We start from the raw sequence: 7,114 nt of genomic DNA on the forward strand, positions 1-7,114 counted from the left end.
TTCATCCTTGCATTATTTTTTTAATTTTGAAAAGTTCTAGATAGTTCTCTTTCAAACCTAACTAGTCATTCTACAGTCTGGTTGCTTGTTAATTTTTGTAATGCCATCTTTTATTCCATTAAATATGTTATACACACACAGTTAGGTTACATTTTGTGCCAAATACCAAAAGTCCCTGGAGATATAAATACGCTGTTGTTTCTGTTGACTGTCCCTCATGGCAATTTGTTTCTTTGTATTTTGTAATCTCACAATGTGAGCTCATCTATGGATGATTTCAACCTGGGGGGCTGAAAATTGAGGATACCTTCCTCCAGAGAGAATTTGCTTTTGTTTCTGTCAGGATACAGGATACCAACTTGAGACCAAATTAGCTCCTTCCCAGATCCCTAATTTACCAAAACCTCAGGTTGTCCCTGACTTTATATTTAATTTTCCAAATGTGATGTTAATATTGTCATTTGCCTTTTAGGATAACTCCACCTTTCCTGTCCACTCACCATGCCTCTTGGATATTTCCCTTCCCACAAGCTCAGCAACACAATAAAAATTGTTTAATGTACAATCTCATTGTTTAAAAGCACACTGGTTCCTTGATCACCATTCTGCATGAACCAGATTCTGACTCCCATTTCCCAGGCACTATGTAAGTCCCATAGGTCTTTATGTAACTACAGGGAAAGGAGGAAGCTCTCCAAAATTGGATTGAGATTTCATTTCTTTCTACTCTAATGAGCAGAGACTCATGGAAAGATTTGATTCAAGTTAGAAAAAAAGGGGGGGGGTATTTCTATAATTGGCATGTGAGAAAATAACATTCACCATCACCATATTAGAATAAATGATAATTCTTAAACTTAAATATATTCAGCTTAATCATAATTTTTCTTATTTTGCTCTTAATTTCATCATATTGTCACAGATGAGATGGTCCATGGACCAGTGTTGGGGCACCTCTACCACATGGTATGAGGGTAAGTTTATGCAGAACTACAGGGAGAGGATCTATTTCTGGAAAAAGACCAAGCCCTAAAATAAAATGGGTGGGGTGGGGCTTACACACTTAGATAATTTGTGAAATTGTCAGGCATTGTGCCAAGACTTGTGAAAGTGAAAAAAGAGGGAAGACAAATAGAAGCTACATCCAGATGCTGGATGCAGCCCTTTCTCCTTCCTGGGCAAGGAGGACCATCAGAGAGGCACACCTACCACATCTGGTTCCCACAGTGCATGGTGGCTCCAGCGTGGTGCTTTTTGAGGACATTTGGCTGCTCCTATGAGCTGGATTCCTGCCACCTGAGAGGTGTCCTTGGTTAACCAGATTCAGTGGGCTGCTGCGATCATCAGCTTTGTCTTCTGGGAATGTTCCACAGACTCTCCCTTGGGCTCAGCCTCACTTTGCAGTAGCTTTTCTCCCTGATCCCTTAGCATAAAATAATTTTTTTATTTCCCCGGGACAAGCATCCCGAAAATGGCTATCAATCTGTTATTTCACAACTATTTCAGACATTGCTGAAATTACTAAGTACTTCAAAAGTTTCCTGCACTGGACCCTGTACTGGGATCCATCCCAGGTGTGCAGCTGTAGATGGGAGTATTTGTGTGTGTGGCTGTGTTTAAAGTTTCCTACTGTTGGGGCACCTGGGTGGCTCAGTTGGTTAAGCAACTGCCTTCGACTCAGGTCATGATCCTGGAGTCCCAGGATCGAGTCCCACATCAGGGTCCCTGCCTGGCAAGGAGTCTGCTTCTCCTCTGACCTCTCTCCTCTCCTGCTCTCTCTCTTTCTCATCCTCTCTCTCAAATAAATAAATAAAATCTTTTTTTAAAAAGTTTCCTACTATTTACCTAACTGGTGCCGAATTTGCCTTTATCCTTTTGTATTATTCCAGAAAGATCCTACTTCAAGATGCTTCTAGGTCGTTTATCATGAATGCATGCTGAAGGCTAACTGAGCTATAGTAGTGAAAAAGGAAATTAAGGTTCTGTTCCTTACAGGTTACAGGGATAAGAGCTTACACACACACGGTCCACCTCCTCTATGTGTATCAAGGAGTCACACTCTATCTTATGAAGCCCTTTCCTGTTCAGAAGTTCAGAGACCACTGCCCAACTCATACATTTTTAAGGGAAGTAAATCAGTTGATTGTACTGGTTTCTTCAAAGAAATTATTTGGGGTTGACTATAATTGTACTAACCCTTGTGCCAAAGGATAGGAAAGCTTGGCCTCTGCCCTCCAGGAGCGCATGGTTATTGGGGTCCGGGAGGCAGTCATATAGACAATGGCCATGGTGTCCCGAGGGGGTATATGGTGGTACGTGGGGTTCTTGGAGGGTCACAGAGAGAATGAACGGCTGCATGGCAGGCACTTCCAACTATGGATTTGGGTCTTGGAAAATTTCTAAGGAGTTTTCTCAGGAAGAGATACCTTTGGAAAGCCATTGAGTCTCAGTGCACTGGAGGTGAGGCTGCGCATGTGCTGGCCCGACAGCCCATTTTGCAGAGAAGAAACAGGAGCTGCGGAAGGACAACGAAGCTGAGATCGGCTTCATAGATCCTCATTCCCTCCTGTTCTCTTGCTCTTCTTAGGAGAACAAAGCTTCAGTCTCTGCATTAAGTAAGTATATGAAGACACACCTTAGCCCCCAAGTAAGCCAAAAGAAGGGCCCTATTCTAGCCCGGCAATCCTAAGTGTCTTCAGTCTGGCCCAAAGTCAAAGTAGGCTGACAGACTAAGGACGACCGTTGTTCCCTTTCTAAATTAAAATATTGTGAGTGGAAGGTAAACGAGAATTAGGTGATCTGTACCTTGAGCAGAAGCTCTGATTCCCACCCTTACCTCTCACAGGCACGCACACACTCAGGTGAGATTTCAGTAGTAGACAAGGAAATTCAATACCCAAAATACCAATTGTTTTTCAATGTGCAACAAGCATTCATTCATTCCCTTATCAAGAATTGCCTTATTTTTGAGAATTTACTCCAGCCTCATTGCCTCTTGGAAATGCTTTGTGATGCCTCCCCACAAGTGATCTGATCAAGGAGCAGCTTCTTGGGTCTCCCATAACAGCTTCTTATTACAGCGTCCTGATGGGGACTGACGTCCTCTGTGCTCCCTCAGACTCTGGGCCTCTGGGTGTAGGGACTGTGCCCCAGTGGTACTCAGAGGATGGTGTTGAATTAATACTTAAGGTTCCATGCCATTATTTTTTAAGGAACTGGATGATTTATTAGAAGATGTAAGGTGAGGTGGGGTGGGGGGGACCTTGTTCTCCATAGCAACCTCAGTACAAAATACTCAACAAAACGCAGGGCATCTGTGTAATTAAACCCACTGAGAGATATAACCCAAACTTTGAGATTTGACAGATCAATAACACTTCCAAAATATATTTTGTCAACTTATACATCTAGAAACAAGAAAAAAATTAAATACCTCCTCCCTTCTCTAAAAAGACTATTTTAACCCTGAAGAGTAGAGAAGGGGCGGGGGGAGAATCTCCTTTGAAAGGAAAGAATTTTGTTTTATAAGAAAGTCACAGTGTTCTCCTGGCTATCAGGCTGCTGCTGACCGGAGACCATGCCAGTCTCACCAGTGCTGCTTGCCAGACAGGTGCATGGGGGACCTGGGCTGGAAGGAGACCTGAGTACATGAGAGACAGACCATGGTCCTGTAGGAAAAGACTAAAGAGTGAGAATCCTCCCCGGTTAATGGCCTAATTTCATGCAATTCCAATTAGGATCCCCACAGGAAAACTAGTGTGCTCTGACAAAATGATCCTAGAGTTCCCCTTCTAGGAAAAATTTGAAAAGTGTTACTGAGAAAAATATCACTGATCAAAAGAGTAATTGGAAACTTTCTTCACCAGATAGTAAAACATAGAAGTTTCTAAATAAGTAAAACCTTGATAATAGCAAATAGATTAGATAAATAAATCTATGGGACAAAATAGATTGTCCTCCCTGCTCCCTTGCATGGCCTGCTCAATGTCTCCCAGAGCTGTGGGCTCATTACTAAACCCAGTCCTGAGGGAGGAGGGGCCAGAGCTGGGTGAGCTCTAGAGAGTCGATGGCCTCAACCCCCTGGAATGCCTAGATCTCTCAAAGAGTTGAATCTTGGAGATGGCAAGATAACCCACTCCTCTGCTCAAGGTTCCATTTCTTATTCCATGTTCCTCCTCCAACAGTGCCTTCCTCCCCTAAGGGCACCCCACCCGGACTCTATCAATCCCCCTCCATCTTTAGGAGGCAGCACACAGGGAGAAAGCCCCAGCCTGAGAACCAGGAGTCCAGGGGTCTGTTCCAGCTCTGCCCATGACTTTCTGTGTGACATTGGACAAAAAGCCCATCACCTCTGTAGGTCAGTTTCCCAACTACAATATGGTAAGAATCCATTCTGCCCTGCTAATCATATGCTACTGTGCCAGGAAGGAAAAAGAATTTAAAAACAAAAACAAAACTGGTTGCTAAATTCCTCTTAGAAATTCAAATACCTTTAGTAGGAAACTACCTTGATGCTAATTTGGGGCTAAAAGGAGAGTTCCTCCGCTCCCTAGAGTATGGTGAAAATAGAGGAGAAGTGGTTGGCAAACTTGGCTACAAATTAGAATCACCTGGGGAATTTTTTTAAAAAAAGGTTTTATTTATTCACATGACAGAGACACAGCTAAAGCACAAGCAGGAGCACAAGCAGGAGCACAAGCAGGGGTAATTGGGGAGGGAGAAGCAGGCTCTCCACCCAGCAGGGAGCCCAAAGCAGGACTCCATCCCAGGACCCTGGGATCGTGACCTGATCCGAAGGCAGACACTCAATGACTGAGTCACCCAGGTGCACCACTTGGGGAATTTTTAAAACACAAAACTTCCCAAACTCCACTCCTAGCCTAGCAGAGGCTGACTAGATCCTATTTCCTCTTCCTGAGCACCAAGGAAAACTACATTTCCCAGGCTCCTTTGCAATAATCCAGGGCCACATGACTAGGTTCTGGCCATCGAATGTTGGCCAACTGGCCTAGACCATAATATCCCTGAGTAATTTCTGACCCTCTACTCCTCTTCCATCCCACCTGTGCAGCCTGTTCTGAAAGATGGTGGTGTCAAAAATGGAAAGAGGCTGGATCCCTGAGTCACTACCAGGAATGCCACCCAATTCCCATCAGATATGATGTGAGCAAGAAATTAATAATAAAGCTGTGTTGGAGGCCCTGGCTGGCTCAGTTGAAGAGCATAAGACCTTGGTCTCAGGGTTGTGAGTTCGAATCTCACGTTGGTCATAGAGATTGTTTAAAAATAAAAATCTTAAAATAAGGGGCGCCTGGGTGGCTCAGCCATTAAGCATCTGCCTTTGGCTCTGGTCATGATCCCAGGGTCTTGGGACTGAGCCCTGCATCAGGCTTCCTGTTTCTCGGGAAGCCTGCTTCTCCCTCTCCCACTGCCCCTGCTTGTGTTCCCTCTCGTGCTGTCTTTCTCTGTCAAATAAATAAATAAAATCTTTTTTAAAAAACTTAAAATAGGGGCGCCTGGGTGGCTCCGTGGGTTAAAGCCTCTGCCTTCGGCTCAGGTCGTGATCCCAGAGTCCTGGGATCGAGCCCCACATCGGGCTCTCTGTTCCGCAGGGAGCCTGCTTCCTCCTCTCTCTCTGCCTGCCTCTCTGCCTACTTGTGATCTCTGTCTGTCAAATAAATAAATAAAATCTTAAAAAAAAAAAAATAGGGATGCCCGTGTGGCTCGGTGGGTTAAACCTCTGCCTTCAGCTCAGGTCATGATCTCAGGGTCCCTGCATCAGGCTTTCTGCTCAGCAGGGTGCCTGCTTCCTCCTCTCTCTCTGCTGGTCTCTGCCTACTTGTGATCTCTCTCTGTGGGTGTCAAATAAATAAATAAATCTTTTTTAAAAAAAGACAAATTGAGCCTGTGAGAAGACTCTCCGTGCTGTTATTTATAATAGCAAAAATAGCAAAAATCTAATGAGAGAGAATTGAAAATTCTATAAATAAATAAAACAAAATAATAATAACAATAATAATAATAAACAACTGTGTTAGTTATAGTGGTCTGCTTTTCCAGAACTTCTGATTTAACTCATCTGGAATAAAATCCAAGCAGTTGTTTTTGTGTGTGTCTGTTTTTTAACCCCTCAGGCAATTCTAATGTGCAGCCAGGATTGAGAAACGCTGGATTAGGACAAAAATACAAGTGTGGGGTCGCTATGGTCATGAAATACTCATTTTTCCAAGGACACCCCAGAGATGGGAAGAAGGTTGTTCAAAAATGAGAGGAAGACGGGCACCTGGGTGGCTCAGTTCTTTCGGTGACCAACTCTTGATCTCAGTTCAGGTCTTGATCTCAGGGTCATGAGTTCAGGCCCCGAGTTGGGCTCCACACTCAGTGTGGGGCCAACTTAAAAAAAAAAGAGAGAGAGAGAAAAAGAGGGTGTAACAACATGGAGGGAGACAGGGGACCCCAAAGGGAAAGGATGACCAGAAAAGTATTCAATGTGCTGGGAATGATCAGGGAATATTTCAGAGTTGGGGCATTTAATATTCAACCCCAAATTCTCATCAGACCTGTTAGGTGGGAGACATGAGTCCTTATGCTGTCTCCACACCCCCCAACGAATTCCGTCCCATGCTCATCCCTGTGTGAGTGGATGCTTTGGGGAAATCAAAGGAAGAAAGCTGGTTCCACATTTGGTTGTTGCGGGGAGGAGGGAAAAGCTAAAACCCCCAGCTGAGACTCCTCAGTGAACATTCTGAGCTCCCCTGAAGAATTCAAGGTGGGAAGGAAGGCTGATGCCTTGCCTGAGGGATTTCACACACACACACACACTCACACACACACACACACACCCATGGTGACATCTGGCTGACATTTCAACCAGCTGTCTATGGCTTGTGTTGTTGAGTGCCTAGAACCAACCCCAACATTAGCTCAGAGAGAGTCCCATGACATTTCCATAAAGGATAAACCTAAGAAGGACAGGGACTTGCTGAAAGCCACAGAGCAAGTTCTGGGTGAAGTGGAGTGGATTAGCCTTGGAGTCCCCGAGTCCCCGGCCTCCACGAATGCTCACAGACTCCTGGATATGAGCATTTAGAACAAGCATCTTCTTCTTTTTATT

Source organism: Mustela putorius, unplaced genomic scaffold, assembly GCF_011764305.1.
Source record: "Mustela putorius furo isolate JIRA1106 unplaced genomic scaffold, ASM1176430v1.1 tig00000487_pilon_pilon_pilon, whole genome shotgun sequence".
Taxonomy (NCBI): Eukaryota; Metazoa; Chordata; class Mammalia; order Carnivora; family Mustelidae; genus Mustela; species Mustela putorius.